Source organism: Dermacentor albipictus, chromosome 1 (assembly GCF_038994185.2).
Source record: "Dermacentor albipictus isolate Rhodes 1998 colony chromosome 1, USDA_Dalb.pri_finalv2, whole genome shotgun sequence".
In the NCBI taxonomy this organism is placed as follows: Eukaryota; Metazoa; Arthropoda; class Arachnida; order Ixodida; family Ixodidae; genus Dermacentor; species Dermacentor albipictus.
Genome location: NC_091821.1, coordinates 435,259,908 through 435,285,923, shown reverse-complemented (window position 1 = coordinate 435,285,923; position 26,016 = coordinate 435,259,908). Strand labels below are relative to the sequence as shown.

Sequence of the window (26,016 nt, the reverse complement as noted above, 5' to 3'; positions counted from 1 at the left end):
CAGGCCCGCTAACGGTCCCCGGCCCGGTCATCTGCGGTTAAGTCAGTGGGAATTCACCTTCTCCTCCTCGAGACGAGTGAGATGTGAAGAGGGAGCGGAGTTAGATAGGAGAGGAGACGGGGAAGGGACGCTCCCATGGCGGGCTGTTTAATAAGCTTGCGGGCTATGAGGGCGAGGGAGTGGGGTAACGGTGAGATTTGAGAAGATCAGAAAAAGAAAAAGAGTGAGTGAGAGAGAGAGAGACGAGCGTGCCTCGGGGCAAGAGCGAGGAGGAAACCTCTATACGCAGCACAGACACAGTGGTTCGGGCGCCTCTCGCCCTCACCACGTGCCCGCCTCCTCTCAAGGGTCATCACCACCGACCAACGTTCCGAAAACATTCGCATCGCATCGCTCCGGCGGCGGCTGTTGCAGTCTTCCGGACCAACCTGCACAGCGCTCGTGCTCGCGCCCGTTACGGCGGCAGTCGCTTTAGCCGGCGGCGTTAGTTCGAGGTGGGCGCGCGGTGCATCGCACAGTGTTCGCGACAAGAAAGTGCCCCCCCCCGCGTGCCCCACCTTATCTTCCTTGTCTTTGTGACTGAAGCGCTGTTTGCAGACGGACATAATCAGCATATCGTCGATGGGTCGCTTCCCATGGTTTCTTGCATAAGCTAGCTGGCGACCCGTGGGACTAATCGGGGAGGAGCGTAGAACGCGGTTTGCTCCTCTGGTTCCGGCTCTGAGGTCCTGTTGGCACACGGCCAGCGACCAAACGGATTGGACACCTCCAACTCGGGATTTGCCTGCCTCTACGCTGAATAGTCAGTGTCGTTGCTCTGGCGTGACATGGGTGCGACGATGCGTTGGCTCCTGTGTCGCGTCGTGCGGTTGTTGTCATAGCTTCGACGTTCGCTGTGCTTCGTCGCCCTCTGAATGATATTGCGGCGCCTGGTGGCCATCCGGGAACACCTTGCGACCGGCGCCGGCTTGTGAGTTCCAGCGCCTTTGGTGACGGAGTGTTTTTTCTCTAAGGTAAGGCCCGATATTTGTTCCTATTCTCGCAGTAGAAACTTAGTCATAGGGCGAAGAGGGACAAAGTGATTACCACCAGAAAGAAAAGAAGAAGCGCAAATGACTGTTGCTAACAATCTCATGATAAAAAACGGACGTGAGCTTCTAAGAATAAGCACTACTGGTTCCAACGTTATCCGTAATAACGTAACTGACAAACGATGGCACACGAATTTATAAAGTCCGGCTCTAAGTAGATTCTGGCGAATCATGCGTAAGCTCGTGTACCTTGGTTCCAACGCGAAATACCTTGGGGGAAGGACAGAAACAGACTCGCTTCAACGTCACTAACTTTGGACGTCACGCAGCTAGAAAATTTGCGGAAGTGTTTATCTCCTACTTTTGGCATTTAATTTATACTCGCACTTATTTTTGTTTTTGTACGTCAAATTTCTCGTGGTGCACGGCTTTCAGCTTTTACTCCGTCGTCTGTGCAGCTTCCATCAGGGTTGTTCCTCAGTGAGAAAATGACTTTATGACGAATGTTCCAACTACAACAATTGAGTTCGAGACAAGTAGTTTATTTTTCTCGCCTCCCTTGTGTGGTGGCAGCTGATACTGACACGCGTTATTTCACCGAGCAAAAAGTGATCGATTATGGAACGAAACCAGCGCAAACTTCAGATCGAGCTGTTGGCGCCGAAGGTGACTATGAATTGTCAATCGATTTAATTATTTGGCATTCATGAAATTAGTCATGGTTGTCGCATTTTCTGTTTGATTACTAGAAGGACGTCTTGTCCAAGCTGACGCTGTCTCTCCTATGGTTCCCTTGTTTTCTAACATAATCATAGTAACCTGAAAAAAAAAAACATGACATACGTTGTGTCCACGTGCCTCGGACTTCTTCGCTTTGTTGCCTTAAGTACCAGTTGGGGTAGGCCAAAGCATGTTGCTTGCCGCAGCTTCAGTTCGTTTGGGCTGTTGAAATTGTTTTGAACGTTTCTAGGCTACGGACCAGGTTACATGCGTAAATATTTAGGATGTAATCATTAAAGCATCGACAAATGGAGCAGAGGTAGGTAGATGTAGGATTAGCTGGCAAGCCATCCCGGACACGGTTTGAAGCGGCGTGCTTCTGACTGACATTTCTTTTATGGTTGAAATGTGAGCCTGCTTTATATTCCGGGCATACGGCCTCGCAATTTATGTTGTAAGAAGTCGGATATAAGTTCGACTACGCTAAAATCCACGAGTGCGGACTATATGCTGTGCGCATGCTTACATATTTCCAGGATGGTTCATTGCAGCGTAAAAGGCCCGCGTCATCAGAAGTCCACTCCTTTATTTGCTAAAGACGGCAACGGGAAAGTAATAAAAATGTAGACACCGCATACAATTTATCACCGCGGCCAATTGCAGAGCTTGTTTGTCCGCACCCAGGTAGCACAAAAGAGATACGTAACGTTTTCGTAGCGTTTATCCAAGACGATAAAAACGGGTTTAAGAAGACACGAATGAGAGAACTTTGGCGGGAAAACGTCGTATATCTCTGCTAATGTCCGGCTTAATTACTTTCTTGAGACGATCTAGAACAGGTCTGCAAGACGTATTCGAAAAGCTGGTCTAGAAATAGGATTGGGAAAGACACAAGTAATCCCTTTGGCAAAACTATTCGTAACCAATTTCTAAACGTTTTTAGGACGTTATCAAAAAGCTGGTCTAGAAGCGGTCTTGAAAGGTTTACGATCATCTGAAGCTAATTTTCGCGGGTGACGGGCGCGATCAGACATCGTTGTTCAAAACACGCGTTTAGTTTCGCCTCACGCGACTGGCCTATGCCGCGCGGACGTCATCAGCCGCACCCGTTGGCACGGCCTAGGCCAATCGCGTGAGGTGAAACTGATCGGGCGTTTCGAACAACGATCTCCAATCGCGCCCCAGATGAGTAGAAGCGTCGGTGTTGACTGTAAGAGCCATGGCGCAGTGCCAAGCACTGTTCCCCGCATGACCGGCGCATCCTCTAACAATTCGTACGAAAATAAGCCTGTTAAGAATAATAAATCCTTAATACCGCCTTTAGTAAGCTACGATGCTTACAACCACAATGGGAATGACATCCTGCAAAGAACAAATGGCCACATCTTGGCAGGTGGCCAGACCAAGCCCTTCATGCCAAGAGTGCATGAAATGAGAAGGTTGTGACCAAGCAAAAACACTTTATTAAAATGTAATGCTTATGCAAGGTTCAAACAAACTGTGAGAAATGCAAATAGAAGTAAAGGTACATAAACAATGACAAAAGTCGCAGAAAGGATTCGTAATGAACTCGAAAGTGAACATTCACTAGCACATAAACAAAATTCCAAGTACACATACAAAAATGAACAGAAAAACCTGCAGTGTACTAAAGTGTCTAATTTATCATAGTAAAGTGCACGTGCTGTTAGATGGACTAGAGTTATGCAGAAGTGACATCGGAGCGAATGGAAGAAGTAGACTGAAAAATGCAAGAGTATGAATCAGATGGTAACTGCCTCCAAGCAATGTTACCAATCAGCTAGACGCTTGAAAAGAGCACAGAAAGAAATACCACCGCATACCATCATAAAACATTCCTGTGACAGAAATAAAAAAATGGGAACAGTGCAAAATTGGAAATATTGCCTTTAGGATATATCAAAGAAGGTAATGGCGAGAAAAAATAACCATACAACAAAAAAAGCAAAACGTGAAATTAGTACAGAATACTTAAACCGGGGATTCAGGGCAACAAGTGAACACCACTGTAGTACAGCGAACGATGAGACAGTAATGCTGCATCTTGCCACTCCAGAACGTGAGAAATGAATATGCAAGCCTCATATTAGAAACTTGCATAAAGATGGAAATAAACTGGAATGCACTGGAAGCTGCATTTGTGTAACAAAGGAAGCAATGGTCATAATAAATAGTAAGTGTTTGATCTAAAAAGCCCTTTACAAGAGGCAAAGTTGTACCTCTCTGGCAAAAACAAAGTTGCAACGAATAATTTGCAAACCAGCAAATACATGAATTAGAACACTGACATGTCACACTTTGCGCATATCTCCAGTCTCCTAAAGTAAAAAAAAGCACTCTGAATGAGAAAAACGTTTAACACATGTAGCCCAGAGCAAATTCTTTGCCAGTTCACTCACACTTTCATATCCAAAAACATTTGCCACAAAGTCCAGGCACAGTTATACTGATGTTTACCAATTCACCCCCACTTTCACATCCAAAAATATTTGGCGCACACAGTCCAGGCAGAGCTTCATAGATAAACAGCTTGAGAGCACCCTACTGATTATTGTGCAGCCCCCTGCTGGAAATAGAACTGCCGCACGTGCTGGTAGTGGTTTCAGTGTAGACACACTTGCTGCCCTGGACAGGTATGCTGAAATATCTGCACTGGTGCTCCATTTTGTCGAAGTAGACACATTGATGCACTACGCTGGTAATTGAAATGTTTTGAATGCACAAGTATTGGCTTCACCAGAAAGACTTGGCCACATACCACCACTGGCATATATATGCACTTGCTCTTCACTCAGTAGCATTGAACTTAAAGTGTTCCCTATGTGGGAGCCATGTGTAAAACCGGTGTCACACGACCACTCTCGATCGCGATCACGCCCGATCCGGATCTAAATTATCGATGCGACTGGCTCACTCTCGTAGCTTGCGCAGAGCAGTCAATCACGACCGAGAAATTCAATTTGTAACGGACCGGATAGCGGCTAAAAGAGCCCCGTGTGAAACCGGTATCAAATAATGCACAGACGTACGCCAGGAAAATGTGTTGCACAAGGACAAAGAACTGCGACATGCCCTGTTGTGCGAAGCGCGCGAACAGAACACATGTATACATATATAAAAAAAAACTGCGAGAGCGCTTCGCGAACTCCATGCGCACACATGGCACCCGCACGAACTCGTCAGGCCGCCGTAAAGCGCGAAGGGCGCACAGCGTACATTCTGACACATGTCCCAAACTGCAAACAATTGTACTACCGAAAGCATACAAGTTATTTTATACCAAGGGCATACTCGACTCACGTATGCAGTATCCACAAGCGAGTTATGCAGCGTACATGCTGTATCCATTCGCCAAATAGTAAAATTGATAACAAGCACAAAGCTACAAGGGACTCAATACATTACTACCATTTGAGGCGTCAAATAAAATCGAATTTGGCCGTTTCATATATTGGACACAATATATGGACACATGTGGTACCCGGTAATACCATGAAATACCCATCACGTGGGTAAAGGGGGCGAAAACACAATCGAGAACCTGAAGCGCAAACGATAAAAGCACGGTATGGTGCACGCAAAATTCTGTCAGTGCACTGTAGCGCGAGGGAAGAAAATAGGGCGAGCACTTGAACTCACCTTTTGGGATACCGCACTAGTACTGAATCATTTAAAAAAAAGCCTGTTTGAACCAGTTCCCTTGTCTGCAACACTCTTGCTAAACGGGAGACTAAAATCCCACGATGACGGCTCTAGTGCGGAGATCGGCAAGGCAGAAATTTTGCCGCCTTTCTCCGCATTCTGCAAAATGCTTTCTTGTTAGGATCACGCATAGCGGCCGATCCCGACGCTAGGGACACACAGGCATGATTTGGTCCCTCTAACTTTCGTCCTTATACTGCCCTTAACGCCTTAATTACAGCGTCAGTGAAAAGGCGCCTCACATAACATGACAATGAACTTGAAGAGCTGATTAGTGCCCTCCACTCCGCGCCCTCCAATTGAAAACACTACTGATTTCCAAATTAAACTACACAAACAGATCGCACAACCCAAACAAATCACAGAACGTCTTTTTCTTGACGGCAAAACCCTGCAACACTTACAGGACAAAGGGCAGCGGCAGCACATTCAGAACAGCCGCTATCATACCACAGCGCAATGCAAGTGCGATAACGCTATTATGCCCGGCTCAAACAGATCGCACAACCCAAACTAATCACAGAATGTCGTTTTCTTGACAGCAAAGCACTGCAACACCTACATGACAAAGGGCAGCGGCAGCACATTCAGAACAGTCGCAAACAGACCATAGTGCCATGCGAGTGCGATAACGCAACTATGCCCGGCTTCACGAATAACATGGCCGCCTTGGTCACAAAACAATTGAAAACACTACTGATTTCCAAATTAAAACCACACAAACATATCGCACAACCCAAACTGATCACAGAATATCGTTTTCTTGACAGCAAAACACTGCAACACTTACATAGCAAAGGGCAGCGGCAGCACATTCAGAACAGCCGCAAACACACCACAGCGCAATGCGAGTGCGGTGACGCGACGACGCCATGACGACGCGACTATGCCCGGCTCGCCCGGCTGCCCGACATCACAAATCACGTGGCCACCTTGGTCACATGATTTGACGACGGTATCGCCACCTTGCGCAAGGTTGGATCGCGTTGATGGGTTGTTGAAAATCGTAGAAGCCGCTAAAGAGGCTGACGCCATGCTGACGCGCCGTGGCGTGGCGGTGGTGTCTTGAGACGTTTTCAAAACGTATTCACCCCTCGTTTTTAAGCTGCCTGGCTTCCAACGTTATCAAAACGTATTCGCCCCTCGTTTTTAAGCTATCTTGTTTGGAACGTCTTTGATGCGTCGATTTTGGTCAAAAATCCGTTTCAGACGTTGAATCCCTTAATAGGACGTTTTCAAGACTTTGTGTGCTACCTGGGCACTGCTTGAACCTCAATGCACCGTTTTGCATTCTTGCACTTTGTGAATATTATGTGAAGTTGCAATTCTATATGAAGTTGTAAACGATATAGTGGCCTTACCGTAGACTAGTAGAGCGTTTGCGGAGATGCGGGCATAGACACGGTGCCCACTTCTCCGTCGCTTTCTGTTTCCAGCAGCCCATTTTAGAAGCAGTCACCACGATCCTACTTGAGTTGCTTACTTTATTTTTTAAGCATTTGTTGCATTCAGAGCTATCGGCTGTCGCGATAAAGAAATTCTACGCAACTCTACGGTGTCTGCGGCCTGTTTCGCCTAACATTACCAAATACGAGGTTTTAACGAAACGCACAGAAAATCAGAAAAGAAATGTGATAATTTGGCAGACTCGTGCGTGCATCAGTATGGCCAGCGGCATGGTGCCAACAAATATTTTTTTGCATTTTTATAATGTTTTGTAAACAATACCATCTGCGCGTTTCTTTTCTCTCTTTTCTTTCTGTTCGGGTGAATTTTTCTGTTGCTATTTTTGTTATGTTCCTACTGCTACACCCTATTCTTTGTCGTTGATGGACTTTAGTTTTTGAGACCTGTCATGTTGTTCCGTTTTTTTTTTCGCTCTTTACTTCGCTTCGTCCTCTCGTCAACTTCTTTTTCTATCTATCCCTTCCATAAGAGTATAAGCAGGCGTTGTGCCGCTTCTGGTGGCAGTTTCCAGGTTGCTCCCTCCGTATTTTCCTCTGTATCATATATATGTTTCCATATCGAATAATAATAATAATAATAATAATAATAATAATAATAATAATAATAATAATAATAATAATAACCTCCTTCATGGTATCTCGTCATTCTTTCCTATTCTAGATTGCGATCAAAAACTCCTTGGTACGAATGTGCGTGCATTTGTGAGTAGAAGCGTACTTGCAAACTCTCACGAATTCTGACTTATTTACGCTTTCGCGAATTCCGCGTCGAGCATTCCGAAATATGCCGTTTGTGGAAACGTTTCGCCAGTAGGTCTCCGAACCTTCCGTTGGGTCCAATGACGGTGAAAGAATAAATGTGCGGTAATTTCTTTTGGCAATCTTATACAGAAAAGTCCCTGAAGCAGGCGAAATCAGCTACAGCAAAGTGACTGTGACGTTAAAAACAAATGGTTTGCTGCTGCGTATTTGCTGTGTCACATTTGTTACTCCTTTTGTGCTCCGTGTGACTGGGATTCATCGTTAATTAAATAGGCATTCATCCCGGAAAACGTGTGCGTCCAGGGCAAGTTACAAAATAAAAATGTGCGCTTACGCCCGCCTCCCTCCCCTCCTCCTCCCGTACAGCTGTGTCATTTAGGTGTTGTCAGCGGAGTCTTACAAATTTTAAAAGTTCGCAGTCTGGCAGATATGGCCGAGAGAATAAACAATATCTGTGCGGCAACAAGAACGGCAGTCAGGGCATTCGGAATTTCGATTACCCATGTGGAAGAGTCACGACCACTGAAAAACGATCGCGATGCTTCCGAAAAAGAGTGACAGAGGGGGGAGGGGCTTTCAAGTTGCGTCTTTCGGTTGAGTGCGATAGAGTGCTCGAAACAGCCGACGTCAAGTCAAACCGCGCTGCAGGAAACGGAAATCGCCGCCCAAGAAAAATAGAACCACCGAATGCAGGAGCTGCTTCACTACATCTTCTGAGGAAAATTTAAAAAAAAAGAAGTAGAAGATGCGAGGTTTCACATTTATCAAACGCCAGATGCACCCAGAAACAAAAAAGAAAACGAACGAAAAGAAAGAAGAACCATCCCCGGACAAGTTCTTACACTAAGTCGAAATGGAGTCCTGTGGGCGCAACTTTGAATTGAAAGCACGAATGTGCAGTTTATTGTTTATGCCGTCTGTCTTCGTATGTTATTCATAGTTTATGCCGTCGTCGAAACGCTACGTATTAATCATCATACGTCCGCGTGCGCGCTGGACATTCGGCACGCTTCACGGCGCCGGCTGCTCGGTGGTGAAACGAAAAACACGTGACACCAGGGCGCGCGCGCATTGGACACGGTGTAGCCCTTACAAAGCCAACGGAGTGGTTGAGCAGTAGGGCGAGATGCGCGCTCCTCGTGGAAGCCCAGCGTTGCGGCCCACCACGATTTAACTGGCGGGGGTGCGCGTCAATAAATAACAGCAGCGAAGTAAAGATGGCAGCCGCGCACAAAAGCCGATCATCTGTCACTCGCCGACTGCATGCATGCGGGTGGCGGCCTTTACTAGAGCGCGCAATTAAACCCCCCTCTCGACAGACGTGGTCGCATCGGGCATCCTATTCTTACCTTAGCGCTGAAATCGCTACGCAAGTGTAACACGCGTATATATATATATATATATATATATATATATATATATATATATATATATATATATATATATATATATATATATATATATATATATATATATATATATATATATATATATATATATATATATGTGTGTGTGTGTGTGTGTGTGTGTGTGTGTGTGTGTGTGCTCGCGACAGAGATGCTGGTTGCCCAACACGGCCTCTCAGAAGCGATCCCCGAGCGCTGCAGGAAAGTCACCGCTTCCCGAGTACCCACACTGTCCGTCTGGCACGCGAGACGAAAATGTCGGGAAGACGAAGACAACGATGGATGGTTACAGGCATGCGGAAGTACAAGCACTGCGGGATCCACATCTTTCGACGACTTCTGGAGCCGTACAACGATCAATCCTGCATCAATATGTTCGGGAATAATGACCCAGAACGCAGCCTTGAGCCTAACCGCGGTACAACACGCAAGCACGCACAGACTCGAAATCGGGTAATCTTTCGGATACTCTGCACAGACACGCCGACTGCTTCATGAAGTCGCCAATAACGGTAGGCTACGGCCACAGGTTACAGGAGGTGATGTGTGGCGTGTGTGTGGAATCTGTTTGGAGCTTTTGTTTATAGAATCTAAAGCTTTTAGAAAGCGAGCACTGCAGACCCGACATTTACGCTTCTTGTCTCTCTCTCTCTCTCTTCAGCCGCTGTTGTAAGCGTTATAAACTACGTTGTCTGTGCTCGTCATTTTCGTGAAGACCCGCCGTGGTTGCTCAGTGGCTATGGTGTTGGGCTGCTGAGCACGAGGTCGCGGGATCGAATCCCGGCCACGGCGGCCGCATTTCGATGGGGGCGAAATGCGAAAACACCCGTGTACTTAGATTTAGGTGCACGTTAAAGAACCCCAGGTGGTCAAAATTTCCGGAGTCCTTCACTACGGCGTGCCTCATAATCAGAAAGTGGTTTTGGCACGTAAAACCCCAAATAATATTATTATTATTATTTTCGTGAAGGTTACCGACAACGGAAGCCGTACCGCAAAGGAATCGCATGAGCCGCATGAATGAACAGGGGCGTAATCCTACCAGTGCAGTTACCATGCTCTTCAAATCTTTCAGTCAGAATTATGGGCGCAACCGTTTCAGGCATCTGCTGTATTCCCAAATCGTCTTTAAAATGGCATTCACAGCGTCTTTGTTGCTAAGCACTGCCAGCTGCGTCATTTATCTGAAAGTTAACGGACAATTTCTCGTTATCCAGCTTCGCACTAAATTAAACAATTACATCATCGTACGTTGTTGAAGCTCTCCCAGACAGTGGAAGGCCTTCAACGGATGTTTGGCTTTCCTTCAGACGGCTGTACACATTAATTTTGCTTGCTTCATGCCCCATAGCATTATCTAAAAATTCTGTTCGGATCTTCCCAATTGCTTCGGCTATAGGCTATGCAGCTTTACGCGGAACTTTATCCAGTATGCTTGTTCAATTCGCTCCGTCATTTTGGCCCACTGAAAATCGCACCGACGCCAGACGACAGTACTCAACGCACCTGCGTCTCGTGCACAGCAGCAGAGGCAACTGAAGGTCACGCCACCTGCAGGCTGAAGACATAGCGGACCATCCTTCAACGACTAGCACTGGGGCGAAGCTGGGCCCTCAAGTTTCTCAAGCAGAGTTGTTGTGAACGGAGCCTTAGAGCTTCCATCAAAAATTACGAGAGTGAACTTTGGAGCCAACTGGGTTCAGATGGGAACTGCGAATATTTCGCTGTATAAGGATTTGCCTAAGTCCTCCCATCCTCCCAGTTTACAGAAAAACATATGACTTTCAAATTGATTATATTCAACAATGTATCTTGGTTTAAAGATGTAAAAAAAAGCTTCCGGGAATTACGCGTGTGTGCAGAACCGGTAGCGGTGCGAGGGGGCGCTTCAGGGCATATGCACCAGCGATTCAAGCAGCCCGCATCTAACAACGCTATGTGTATGGTGCTGCAGATTGGCCCGAGGGAAAAATTGACGGCGTCTAAGTCGCTGTCCGGTTTGCTTGCGCAAAGCAGTCGTGGCTAAAACCATATGCCCGATGCCACAAGGTGGTTGCTTCGAATACAGGGCCGAATTCATTTGTCCTGGCACAAGCTTAGACCGGTGTAAATTTGGGAGAAATCAACAATAGCACCACACTCTTCAAACACACGCGCGCGCGCGCACGCACGCGAGTCTTTCTTGTAAACAGTGCAATTTTTGTAAATGCTAATAGAAACAAAAATTCGAGCTGACGTCGCCTAGGATAAATATAGCTATGTATGCGAACAGTGTTCTTTAAAGGTGAAAATGAAGATAACGCACACAAAATGAGGGTTGGTTGTTCAATGTACATACTTCCTATGCTTTGTGTTGTTTATTAGCAACCCACCTTTTCGTGAGTACGTGACTGGCGATAACATGTTCTCTTTTTAATGTTAGTATGAGTATTGTGAAGAGCAGAACACGCCCAGTGGCCCATAACCAGTCACCATAGTTGGCATCAAGAAGGTTCATTCTAGAGCGAACCATAACCGGTGGTCCATGTTGGTTTCGGGTTGGATGATTAGATATATCCAGATAGCCAGAATAGAAGACTGCTGTGAGATTGCCAATAATGCCTTTCGCCTTAAGAAATTATGCGCTTTCTGGGGCTTATCTCAAGCACGAACGATAATCGTCATCAATCTTTGCTTCACTTCTTTTATTTAACGCTGTTGGCTCGCTAGTTTCCTGTCGGGAACGCTCTGTCACACGCTGATACACGCACGCTCTTCTTGACCTGAATGTGCCGCGAGCATAGCCATAAGGAAAGGAAAGACACGCAAGATAGATGACGCTTATTGTTTGGCGAATAGGTGGTGTCCAAACCCACGTCCCGGTGGTGCCGCCTTCTGGATTTAAAAAACGCGGATCTCAAAGGCTGCGCTTTTGCTGGCTGCATGCGGTGGAAGCGACTTCGGGATCGCCGAAAACGCTTAATAGACGTCGGGTTTTGGACACCACTTATAGATAAGCCAGATATAATGCAGATTGCACGCGATGACTATAAGCGGCCACTCAGGCCGATCCACTTCATGAACTGTAGTGCGCGTGGTGGTGGCGTATATGTGACTTTGGTGTTGCGCCGCTAAGCCCGAGGCTGCGGTATTCAATCCCGGCCACGGAGGGCGCATTTCAAAGGGGGCAAAATGCAAAAATCACCATGCACCATTGACTGGGGGCACGCTAAAGAACCCCGAGTGATTAAAAGCAACCCTGAGTCCCCTCACTACGGCGTGCGTTATATGCGTATCGTGGTTTTGGCACCTTAAACCTCAGAATTTAGTCTTAAAATTTTGAAGAACTACACTAGGGGGAGAATCGCCTTTCGAGCCTGCGAGCTATGTGACTACCGTCTGGTTATTTTGACTCTGAAAATGACTTGTATAGCCCAACCGGTTTAAAGTCGTCTGGAACGAGAGGCGAATTGGACGTCGCACTGAAGAACGTGCAGGACAGATGCTGGATGGCTTCCTCGAATCTACAGCGGTCGCACGTCGTACCGTCCTTCATAGCATGCAGCACAGTTACAAAATGGTAAATGTCGTGGGCCCCGTATCAGTCACGATTTTTTTTTTTCAGTACGTGGTCATTTCACCGGCGTGCTCGAGTGGTCTACACTTATACGCCGTGCCCGTACCTTCCTTTGACTGTACCCCAAAGTGTCGGATAGAGAACTGTTCGCATATGTGGACAGAAACTATTCGCCTATGTGGACAGAAATTGTGCACATAAAAATCAGTTAGCGAAATATTTTCTGTCGGATATTCGCTGGCGGATCTAGAACGCGCAAAACATTTTTTTTTCGAGAGAGAACACAATCAGCAGAGCTTATCTTCCTTGTATGCATCTAAACATATCGCCGATATACACAGTCGAGCAGAACTACCTCGGGTCCTTGATAGATGACGACAAACTCGTGCACAACTGAAACACGACCTCTTTTACACCGCACTCCAGCAGAGTCTCTCGCGGTAAGTACACCGTGTAGACTCCGTGTGAACAAAGTTTTTACGCACGTATCAAATTTCAATTACCTTCTTTTCTTATTTTTTTTTCATCAGCAACGGGGTACGTGAGCATATTTCGACAGTTAAAAAACTGAACTGCGCTTTGCAGAAACCCCCAATTTGGAGGAAAGGATGCGGCCTACAGATGAACGCTATAGCTGCTCTAAATTTAGCCAGTGCCTGCATGATGTAGACATGACACATTGCTCTTCTTTCTCGGATTGTTTTGTGCATTAAACACTGGAAGTTCAATACTTTTCATCGCGTTTTTTTTTTCTGTTTCTGTTTACAACCTCCGAAATTTTAAAATCGAACGACGCTATACGACGAAAAGAGCCGGTGTCTGGGAGTATGATCAGACGCAGTATATCAAAGTGCAACTTTCGGAACGAAGCCATTCGATGCGGTTATTAGCGGGAGATCTTATCGTCTTAATCATCGATCAAAGCGAACCCCCGACAAGCGGTTTTCCGACGGGGCATTAGCCGCGTTCTGCGCGCAAACCGCGCGAAACGAGCGAAAATAAATGGAGTGCTGTCTCGCGCTTGCCCACGCGCAGTGGCCCCGTCACGTTGAAATCAATTTTCCCGCCGGAATACGGCGGGCCTCCCAAGCGCGAGTCACGATCTGTTGTCTTCTCAGCCTGTCCAGTGCCCACGATCGCATCACTTCCTGACTGTCGCCGTCAAAAGCTAGCCGCGGGCCATCAAAGCGTGCACCTTTGACGGACGAGCCCGCTTATACGCACGAGAGCAACGCCTACTTGCACAAAAACACTCGCAGATTGTGTTGAAGTTGAGCTGAGTTGAATGCCGCGCAAAAGTGACTGAGTAGATCGTTGTACTCCGTACCAACCAAGTTCCTGCAGCGTATAGCGAAGGCTATGGGGCTCGTATCGGCCAATTGGTGACGGGTGACGCCGGCTGCGCGTAACCAGAAAACTGGGAGGATAGCTCGCGCCCATTGTACGCTGCTAATCATTTAGTCAAGCTGCCGTTGTTTCGACGTCGCGCGTGGGGCCACCATCAGGGGCCAACGAACGCGCCCTTCTTGCGGTCCTCTTAATGGCTAACGCAAGCCACAGACCACGCTGCATTGCACGAAGTATGTGATGTGAAATGCATACGTAGCTGGCTGCAAGACGCAACTTACAATGAGACTCGAAAAACAAATGTGAGTATTGACGAAAATAATTCACTCAGGAAAAATTGTCACGAATTAAGGATCAAACACATTCAGCATGATCTCTGGTGAATTTGAAACGTTATAATGAACATAAATGAGCACTAAAGGCTCGGAAGCGTGTTTAGTTTGGCGTAGGAAACACTAAACTTTCAAAATTTTTGCAGAATACCATGTCACTGCTTGAAAACTTTATTAATTGCTAAACTTCCCACGTTATTTAAGTTACGTCTACCTTCAAGGCCGAGAAACTCCCCTATAGTTTCCGCACTTCAGGTCACACAGGCACAAATGCACTTACACATATCCCATATATATATATATATATATATATATATATATATATATATATATATATATATATATATATATATATATATATATATATAACATACCTGTTAATAATAATAATTTCGGCCTGACGTTGTTTTGTAGGAGTGATTGGAATGACCCTCTGATATCACACTGAACGAGCCTGCCTTTCTGCTTATAGCGATACAACTGGCATCAGGTTAAACGCTGTTTAAAGAGGCCTCAATAATTTTTGAGCTGGAGTGGCGACGTCACGTGGTGCGAGCTCATCAGTTCGACACCTGGTGGTGCCGATGAACTTTAATGATGGAAGCATGCGAAACCACTTCTAAGGCCAAGCAGTAAAATTTTCCGCAATACTTAATGCTCAGGGGTAAAGATGCTTCACGCCTACCCACATGCAAGGTTCGAATCTACGCGTCACATATAATTGTTAGTTCGAAGCTGATATTGGGTGGCTGAAATTAGCGCTGCTTTGCGAAAACTAAGGGTATATTTCACACACAATGCCGTAATATTCACGGACAACAACGTGGCCTCAGCGCAAATACTCAGTGCTACAACGCGGTCTGCTTCGTGAGAAGTACATCATCATCATCATCATCATCAGCCTGGTTACGCCCACTGCAGGGCAAAGGCCTCTCCCATATTTCTCCAACAACCCCGGTCATGTACTAATTGTGGCCATGCCGTCCCTGCAAACTTCTTAATCTCATCCGCCCACCTAACTTTCTGCCGCCCCCTGCTACGCTTCCCTTCCCTTGGGATCCAGTCCGTAACCCTTAATGACCATCGGTTATCTTCCCTCCTCATTACATGTCCTGCCCATGCCCATTTCTTTTTCTTGATTTCAACTAAGATGTCATTAACTCTCGTTTGTTCCCTCACCCAATCTGCTCTTTTCTTATCCCTTAACGTTACACCTATCATTCTTCTTTCCATAGCTCGTTGCGTCGTCCTCAATTTGAGTAGAACCCTTTTCGTAAGCCTCCAGGTTTCTGCCCGGTAGGTGAGTACTGGTAAGACGCAGCTATTATACACTTTCCTCTTGAGGGATAATGCCAACCTGCTGTTCATGATCTGAGAATGCCTGCCAAACGCACCCCAGCCCATTCTTATTCTTCTGATTATTTCTGTCTCATGATCCGGATCTGCCGTCACTACCTGCCCTAAGTAGATGTATTACCTTACTACTTCCAGTGTCTCGCTGCCTATTGTAAAGTGCTGTTCTCTTCCGAGACTGTTAAACATTACTTTAGTTTTCTGCAGATTAATTTTTAAACCCACTCTTTTGCTTTGCCTCTCCAGGTCAGTGAGCATGCATTGCAATTGGTCCCCTGAGTTACTAAGCAAGGCAATATCATCAGCGAATCGCAAGTTACTAAGGTATTCTCCATTAACTTTTACCCCAAATTCTTCCCAATCCAGGTCTCTGAATACCTCCTGTAAACAGGCTGTGAATAGCATTGGAGAGATCGTATCTCCCTGTCTGACGACTTTCTTTATTGGGATTTTGTTGCTTTCTTTATGGAGGACTACGGTGGCTGTGGAGCCGCTATAGATATCTTTCAGTATTTTTACATACGGCTCGTCTACACCCTGATTCCGTAATGCCTCCATGACTGCTGAGGTTTCGACAGAATCAAACGCTTTCTCGTAATCAATGAAAGCTATATATAAGGGTTGGTTATATTCCGCACATTTCTCTATCACCTGATTGATAGTGTGAATATGATCTATTGTTGAGTAGCCTTTACGGAATCCTGCCTGGTCCTTTGGTTGACAGAAGTCTAAGGTGTTCCTGATTCTATTTGCGATTACCTTAGTAAATAGTTTGTAGGCAACGGACAGTAAGCTGATCGGTCTATAATTTTTCAAGTCTTTGGCGTCCCCTTTCTTATGGATTAGGATTATGTTAGCATTCTTCCAAGACTCCGGTACGCTCGAGGTCATGAGGCATTGCGTATACGGGGTGGCCAGTTTCTCTAGAACAATCTGCCCACCATCCTTCAACAAATCTGCTGTTACCTGATCTTCCCCAGCTGCCTTCCCCCTTTGCATATCTCCTAAGGTTTTCTTTACTTCTTCCGGCGTTACCTTTGGGATTTCGAATTCCTCTAGACTATTTTCTCGTCCATTATCGTCGTGGGTGCCACTGGTACTGTATAAATCTCTATAGAACTCCTCAGCCACTGGAACTATCTCATCCATATTAGTTATGATATTGCCGGCTTTGTCTCTTAACGCATACATCTGATTCTTGCCAATTCCTAGTTTCTTCTTCACTGTTTTTAGGCTTCCACCGTTCCTGAGAGCATGTTCAAGTCTATCCATATTATACTTCCTGATGTCAGCTGTCTTACGCTTGTTGATTAACTTCGAAAGTTCTGCCAGTTCTATTCTAGCTGTAGGGTTAGAGGCTTTCATACATTGGCGTTTCTTGATCAGATCTTTCGTCTCCTGTGATAGTTTACTGGTATCCTGCCTAACGGAGTTGCCACCGACTTCCATTGCACACTCCTTAATGATGCCCACAAGATTGTCGTTCATTGCTTCAACACTAAGGTCCTCTTCCTGAGTTAAAGCCGAGTACCTGTTCTGTAGCTTGATCTGGAATTCCTCTATTTTCCTTCTTACCGCTAACTCATTGATCGGCTTCTTATGTACCAGTTTCTTCCGTTCCCTTCTCAGGTCTAGGCTAATTCGAGTTCTTACCATCCTGTGGTCACTGCAGCGCACCTTGCCGAGCACGTCCACATCTTGTATGATGCCAGGGTTAGCGCAGAGTATGAAGTCTATTTCATTTCTAGTCTCGCCGTTCGGGCTCCTCCACGTCCACTTTCGGCTATCCCGCTTGCGGAAGAAGGTATTCATTATCCTCATATTATTCTGTTCCGCAACCTCTACTAATAACTCTCCCCTGCTATTCATAGTGCCTATGCCATATTCCCCCACTGCTTTGTCTCCAGCCTGCTTCTTGCCTACCTTGGCATTAAAGTCGCCCATTAGTACAATGTATTTGGTTTTCACTCTACCCATCGCCGATTCCACGTCTTCATAGAAGCTTTCGACTTCCTGGTCATCATGACTGGATGTAGGGGCGTAGACCTGTACAATCTTCATTTTGTACCTCTTATTAATTTTCACAACAAGACCTGCCACCCTCTCGTTAATGCTATAGAATTCCTGTATGTTACCAGCTATATTTTTATTAATCAGGAATCCGACTCCTAGTTCTCTTCTCTCCGCTAAGCCCCGGTAGCACAGGACGTGCCCGCTTTTTAGCACTGTATATGCTTCTTTTGGCCTCCTAACTTCACTGAGCCCTATTATATCCCATTTACTGCCCTCTAATTCCTCCAATAGCACTGCTAGACTCTGGCCGTGAGAAGTTAACTTTAGGCAATACCTGCCACGGCCTAAATGACTCAGGAGCAGATGATTAAGTGTGCAGTTTCAGCGCATCCCATCACGCCTCCCAATTGAAGGCATTGAGAAAGCTGACGCTCTTGAGCGCTGTGTAGTGTGGCCCAAAATTGAGAGCGCCGAATAATCTCCAGCGAACTATAGGGACGTAATTCGCAACTATTTTCAGTCGCTCCACGGATAATAAATCCCCTTCCCTCATGCGTACCCGACAGGTTTACCAAAAGACAGAACGTACGAGCACTATAGAGAAAATACGCGTAGCACGGGGAAGTGGTGAACGAAAATGAGATCTTGCAGCTCGCACGCACTGTGAGAATCGATGTGATGCGAATTGTTTTGGTGGCTCGAGCTGTCCGTGCAATAGGAGAAACAGCGTGCGCGACGCGAGCGTGTGTGTGACGACACTGACAAGACGACCGCACGAATACGTTTGTATGGCGGCAATGACGGTGACATGAAGATGACGGCGATTGTATGACGATGGCGAAGGCTTGGCGGAGAAGGGGGTAATAGCTTCGGCTACAACAACAAGGCGGCTGATTTATTGCGCTCCTACGAAGGAAAGTTACAACCTGTTCTGTTACAACCTCGGCCAATCGTGGGAACTAGGTAAACGGGACCAATTCCAAAGGCGGTGAACCGTCGGAAAGTGGCAAGAAGGCCGCGTCTAACGTGGCCGTGGCTGAATATGAGTACAGCTGGGTTAGATTGGAGTGTCAAAAAGATGACGATGACAATTTATTGGCATCCCCTTTGAAACAGGGCGGTGACAAAAAGTCAGCTAGCCTGCTTGAGTTAATCATGTATGCTATACATGCTTATCATTCAAGCATTTTTGTATACAGCTATTAATCTTATTGCCTTGTTAGGCCGCTCATCTCTCGAACAGGCAGAATGGACGGCGTAGGGCTGCATGATTGTTTTGTATATACTTTTGAAGTGCCGCGAGTTGCCCGTGCGTTTTGTGAATGGAGAAGCGTCCACCCCCCAGCGCCTCGGGCGGCAACCGTTTCTGTTGTTGAGGGGTCGGACGGCCCGCGTGGTGTTGGGTGACGAGCCGAGGCGCGCGCCGCCGCGGGGGGTGCGGTGCAGAGGCGGAAAACGGATTCGGAGAACATGCTTTTACGCGGGCTTTGTTGACATTCCGCCGATGGTCATAATAGGGCCACGCGGACAAAGCTCGAGCGGACAAAGGTTGTATACGCGACGTTGTGGCGCCGGCTCTTGAGTCCCCTGCTAATTAGAGACGCAGCTGCTAGCATTGTTGACCACGTCTGGCGCGTACGCAGCGGGGGGTTCACGCCCCTACGCATTCGGGCGGCAGCCACGTGCATCTTGTTTTGAGCGCTGGGGAGAGCCCGCTTGGTGTCGTGTTACAACATGCAGTGCGTGCCGTAGAGAGGGGCGCGGTGCGCATGCGGAGGCCGCGTTCGGAGAATGTCGTTTTAAGAGCACCCGAGTCCGGATGCCGCCAGCGGTAATTAGTTTTCTACCAGGAAAAACCTTGAGGGGGACTACGGTACGCGGTGTTGGGACACCAGCGCCCGAGCCCCCCCTTGCTGGCTAGAAACGCCGTTGAGGTGCGAGATGGCCTCAATAAATCATGCATGCCTGGCGTGTTTGACGAGGCCGTCACTGACCACGTGGAAATAGGAGGGGGAGAAGAAGATGTGGGAAGAGGGAAAACAGGGTGGTTTTCCAATAGATTCACTTATGAGAGTAAGCCCATCCCTTTGGGTTGTGGCTTAAGAAACTGTCAACTCTCATTGGCAATTGCTTCCGTGGGATGGGCTAACGACCCTACCGCCCTTTTTCTTTGTCTCTTTCCCCTATAACAACCGAGACGAGGTGCTTGTTCCTCAGTCTAGGCTGTAATCACTAAACCTGATAGAACAGTAAGACTCCGTACGATGCAACGCTAGTCTGGGCCGTAACCACTTAGTGGTAGAACAGTGAGACTCGGTTGGTCGTATGTATTGACAGTTGTCCTAGGCTCTAACTTAAGAAAAGTAGAAGAGTAAGGCGCTGGTTACTTGTGTGTTTTGTATCAGTGTTCTTTTGCTAACTCTGTATTTGACTGTGTAAATATTTCCGTTACAATATATCTTCAAGTTTTGTTACCTCCAACCTGCCTCCTGCTTCATCAACGCCGATAAACACCTTGAAGAGACTTTGGTCGACTTCAAGGAGAAAAGAACAATCAAAAAACTTAACTTGCCTCTTCCTCGAAATTTTAATATCTACCTTGTAACGCTACACATGGCTCTAACGAATGGGGTCGTATCAGTCTCTTCCCTGCTTGTTTTTTTCCACCAATAATCTAGGCTTATGGTACTTATCGCGACTGCTGACCGGTTGTTGCTTCCGTCCGCGTTAAATCCAAGCGCCTCTGGAAGGTGTGCGCTATTTACGGATCTTACTGGGTGAATACATTCGCATTACGTTAGGATGTGCTGAGGCGTCTCCGGAATTTTTCTGCAGCACACACGTGCCCCATCTTGTTGCGAATACTTGCACCGGTGTGCTTTTGTTCTTAGGCAACCAGCTCAAAGCTCAAATAGCAAAGCGTTGACCTTTGTGTTAGCCTACAAATTTTCTCTGCTAATTTCTTTCTTCCCATTCTTGTAAATCTCCACGGTCTTCTTTGTTTTCATTGTTTGCATCCGATTAACTGACTCTGTTTCTCTCACATTCACAAGAAGAGGCTTTTGCGGCGGCACCTGTTGTTGACGCTTTATGAATCTTTATTTGTGGTGCTTGTCAGATGTATTCTCATCACATCTGTCAACACCATGTTTTCTTGGCGGAACAAGACGGTCAGAGAGGCGACCCATATATTCTCCAGCTCTAGGATCGGGTTCTGGCTCCGTAATGCGTGAACCGTCTCGCCGTCGTTCCGTCATCGTGCCGTGATCTCTGCCGTCGCGGGGCCAGCTACACCTCTCTCGCGTGACACTCGTGACTCTCCTTTGGCATCACGCACAATTTTCGCGCGACTTCCGTGTTCCGTAACCTTCGGCGAGCTCCCGCAAACACGCGCGCACTGCGCGCTTTGTATCGACGGGCTCAATTCCTCACTGGCGCAATCTTGGCAGGTGTCATAATGCGCACGCGCGCCGGGAGCAAGGTCGCTCCAGCGCGGCCCTTGCACAACGATCGCGCGCCCCATTGATCCCGGCTCCCTTCGACGCTTTAGAAAAATCCTTCGAGAAGAGGTTCCCAAACGGCGTGTAACGGCAGGCGGCCGCAAACGACGAGCAGCGGCGCGGCTTCGTGTCGGCTGCGGCGGCGCGCGATAAGCCGGAGCAGTTCGGCGAGCCCGCAGGGCATCCTTCGAGTCGCGGTCACTGCGGCCGTTTCCGGGAATCACACACAAGACGCCGCCGCCGCAGTTGCCGGATGATCGAGTTCTCGAAACCGCGCGTGCACCTCTGTTCCCGCTCCCGCTGCGGCCGGCGACGTGCACTGCAACGCCGCGGTCGAAAACGGCTCTGCTTGGGTTGAGTCGCGGACAGATCCGCCTGGAAATTGGGTCAGCAGAGGAGCGCGCCCTGGCCTCCGCGAATGCCGTGTTCTTGTTGGCTATAGGGCCGTATAAAAGGAAACGATAGTCAAGGTCGTACGCGACGCAGCCTTCGGTGTGGCGTTTGAGACGAAAAGAAAAAGGGTGGCCAGAAACCATTCATCTCTACTCTTTCAAAGCCAAGTGATACAACGTACGGCATTGATGTACTACAGCTCCGATACTCGATCATTTTAACTGATCGTCCGAGAGGTATACTAACGTGCAACGCAAGCAACGTGACCGTGCCATTCCTCTTCTTAGTTTTCAAGTGCGCTGTTCTGTGTTTCTTCATTGTCGTCAACACGAAAATGTAATCGGATTTCTATTCAGACACAGGGGACGAATTCGCAATTCATGTTCGTAAGTTATATTTGCTAGTGGCCAGTTGCCTTCGCTTATAATATATTCGGCATCAATAATGATGGGACTGTGCTCTTACGAAGAGTTCTAGCCCAAAAAGAAGATTTTTTTCGTGTGTGTGTGTGTGTGTGTGTGCGTGTGTGTGCGTGCGTGTGCGTGCGTGCGTGCGTGCGTGCGCGTGCGTGCGTGCGTGCGTGCGCGCGCGCGTGTGTGTGTGTGTGTGTGTGTGTGTGTGTGTGTGTGTGTGTGTGTGTGTGTGTGTTTGTGTGTGTGTGTGTGTGTGTGTGTGTGTGAGAGAGACTCTGATTCTTGGCTCAGATAAGGAATAGGAAATGTATTCTGCCAGTAGAAAACACTGTCGCTTGCCTTGTGGCAACGAATTGGGGGCCCGTTCACCACTTTTGCATTAACAACACAACTCTACTTTGAACAGCATATGGGCCGCAATTTAGGTGCTCTTAAGACAATATAAATTTCATCCCAATTCTAGCCATGAGTTGCTTCGCGATATACCGCTTCGTATATTCGTACAAGAATTTGGCTAATGTTCTCGTGTTTATCTCATTGTTTATTTCCAATATACTTCAAAACGTTTGACTCAGGTCCAAGCAGGAAATTGAATTTTTACGGTTCAAGTAATTAAAAATAATGGCAGGTCTATGGTTATACAGGTTGTCAGCACGATAGGGCGAACAAGCACAATAATACAAAACGAGCAAAACATCCATAATCAGGATATATTTCGAAGACAAACTAAAGCAGCCGTTGTTAACAGGGTATATCACAAGATCATCAATTTACCAGGAACAACTATGACGGAAAGTATTTTGCCCTTGTTCTAACTTTTCGCAAGTAGTGGCTTCTGGCAAGTAGTGTCAAGTAGTGGCAGCTTCCGGCAAGTCATTCCATTCATCTATATTTCGCGAAATGTATAGGAGATCTTATGAACGTTACTTCTAGCAAAGTGCGGGGCTAAGCTTACAGCTCTGGTGATGACGGGTTCTTCTTGTTAGAGTTGGGGTTAAAAATTGTGAAATTAACCGGGCTATATTTCTTGTAAACTGAATGTTGCTGTCGCTGAATGTGCGGTGGCTGAATGTTGCTGTCGTATACAGTAAAACAGAAGGGGGAGTATTTTCGATGTAATTTGTTGAAAATGACGAGCACTTCTCGCATTTGGTTTCCTTTAGCGTTCGAAATGTTTATCACCGTGCGGGGATCCCACACAATAGATACATATTCCAGATTCGTTCGAATGAATGTATCACAAGACGAAAGCTTCACGCTGGTGGGTGATCTCCTCAATTTGTCGTAGTATAGGTGAAGTTTTGCTAGAGCACCGCGAATGACATAATCTGTGCGATCTGTCCAGTTCAACTGCGCATTTATAATTTGACCTAGGTATTTTGCAGCTCGGAACTCGTGCAACCGATTAGTCGCTTCATCGGACGTTTCGCTTTCCCTCGGGTCACTTTTTCGGCTATACGAACGCTCTATAGATTATTGCAGACGTCTTACTTAGCAGCCAAAGCAACCAACGCCTCGGCCCTGTAGCGTGGCGAATTCAAGGGCTCTCTCTAACCTGAGCATTCTCTAATAAGCTGCCACGGGTCGCCGCAAACTCGGCCGCCGGTATATACCGAGAGAGATCGGGCTACATGGGTCTCAATTAGCGGATGTCGTGACGTGCGGTAGCCCGCAACAATGGGAAGGCGAGCAAATGGGGGGAGTAGTAGCACAATGGTCCGCGCGCGCCGTATGAAAAGAAAGACGAGGGCAACAGACGCGGGACGCCTCATCTCGCTCGCGCACCTTCCGCGTGATAAGCATCACGCGTCATGACTGCGCGCGTAGTTCTGCGTACGCTGCCGTCGAGCGTCACGCGTACAGGCGCTGCTGCCCCCGTGTATATACGCCCGGCCTGCACTGCATCATTCGAGACAGAGCGCGTGGCATGCACTGTTCAGCGTATAGTGCGTGTACTGGCGCGAACGGGCACGCGTAATAGTTTTGCCCTGGCTCTCGGCGGTGACTCGAAGCTGCGAGAGGGCACGATATATCCGCGATAAGGAGGCTCGCGCCGCTGTAGTTCTCCTGTACCGCGATCTATCACGCTGCGTCACGATAGCATTCACTGGACAGATGCCAACACCATAGGTGATGAGTGCGGCTCGTGCATGCGCTGGTTAACAGACGGAAGGCGGAGGTGATTTACGGCGACAACCACCGATGGTAATCGGTGAACGTGTGAGAATTGTAGCGGTGGCGTGGTAGAAAATGATGCACGGTTACTCCCAAATATTTTGTCTTGCGTTAATTGGCTTCTGCACGAATTTTCGCATTGTTGAGTTACTCTGCCGATCTAACATCGTACGTTTCTATTTTTTCATTGTGTTTTTTTTTCTGTTCAAATTTTAGGATAAGGGTCTCATGTCAACGTTCAGGAAGTAGATGTTCTTTTTAACGAGAAGCTTCTTCCTGGATATATTTTTTTTCTAGAGATTTCGAATACGAATGAAACGTTCATTAAAAATTTATATTGGCGTTACAATCGTATTCGCCTCGCGAAATAAATGTTCGGCCCTCTGTAGCTGTACGAGCAAACATATGAAACGCCATTCCCGGCGCAGTCGGCGAAAATCGAAATTTTTAAGTGCATTCCAGCTTTTCTTTTTTTTTTTCATTTTCTCCCAGATTAACGTACTTTCGTAAGCCCAGTAGCTGACGTTTGGATAAATAATTTCCTCCAGTCTCCAGCCAATCCGACCGCTGATACAGATGCCCGCCGACGAAGAATATAACCGCGCCGGTGATTGCGCCAAAGCGAGACCACCCAAAGGTCGTTCTTTTGTATATTTTCGCTCCTTGTTTGTTTTGTTGTTGTTGCTCGCACCCGAGTGGAGAGATACAACCCGGGAATGTATCATATGCACCGCATTGTGCGTGATCGCACGCCGTGAACGACGATGCCTCGGGCGCGCATTTCTCGTTCCAGCTGCACTGGCTGTAGTATATATACATACCGCGGTGCATGTTATATATATATATATATATATATATATATATATATATATATATATATATATATATATATATATATATATATTTATATATATATATGTATATATATATAGCGCTTACGAACGACGCCTTACAAAGCCGCGCGACGGTTCCGAGTCGCACGTCGGGGCGTCCACGGGACGCCGCGCGTATAGCCAACTGCGCGTTTGGGTAAAAAGAAGGGGGGGGGGAGCGCCGGCTGCAGTGTCGCGGGACGCGGGACGCGGGGGTGTGTGCGTGTAGATCAAGCTGGCAATCGAAACGTCAAGCGACGTGCCACTTCGATCTTTGCGCAAGGCGTAGGCCCCGCGAGTGGCAGGCACCCCGACGGCCTCCCTATGGCACAGCGACCTTCGCCGGAAGTGTGCAACTTCCTACACGCTCGTATATACGCCGCGACCCCGGAAGTGTGCAGTGTCCCGCCCATGACGCAATCGAAAAAGACAAGAGGAGTGCATGGAGTGCTCGGCACTCAATTCCCCCCCCCCCCCCCGCGGATCTTCGTGCCATTGCCACCCCTATATAGGTGTACGCAGCTTCCCTTCGCGCATTGACGAACCTTGCGAGGAGACCAGCGACTTCGACCACACCTACATAAGGGCATGCAAGCGCGGACGGACTGTCGTAATTGTCGAAGCACGGACTGCGCGTGTCACTCTTCTGAGAAGGTCGCACAGCGAGACGGGACCTCGTTTAAAGAGCAATACGAAGTCGCCAGTTCGCTGTGACCCGATTAGCAGGCGACACAAACGACGAATGTCCTCTGAGAGCTGTTACGAGAACGTTGCTTGCGGATGGCTCTGCACGTCCCACGTTGAGTGCCTGTCGGGACGATGCGGTTACACAGACTTGGATCCCAAGAACGGCACGGCGAATAAGAACAGCCAAATCTTCCCTCAGCGAGACCCCCCAACGCTGGGCTCCTTCGCCCAGCGAAGCCAGGCCAGCTGTGATCGCTGGGCGTTCCG

At 47.4% G+C, this 26,016-nt stretch overlaps 1 protein-coding gene across 1 annotated transcript in view; it reads left to right on the top strand.

Moving 5' to 3' along the window:
* Positions 1-409: 409 nt before the first annotated feature.
* The window catches only part of LOC135908150 (uncharacterized), a 171,365-nt gene continuing 145,758 nt past the window's right edge, over positions 410-26,016 (top strand). The window contains exon 1 of the mRNA XM_065439907.1: positions 410-1,013. The gene's annotated coding sequence lies outside the window, so the exon portion shown is untranslated. The remainder of the gene's footprint in view (positions 1,014-26,016) is intronic.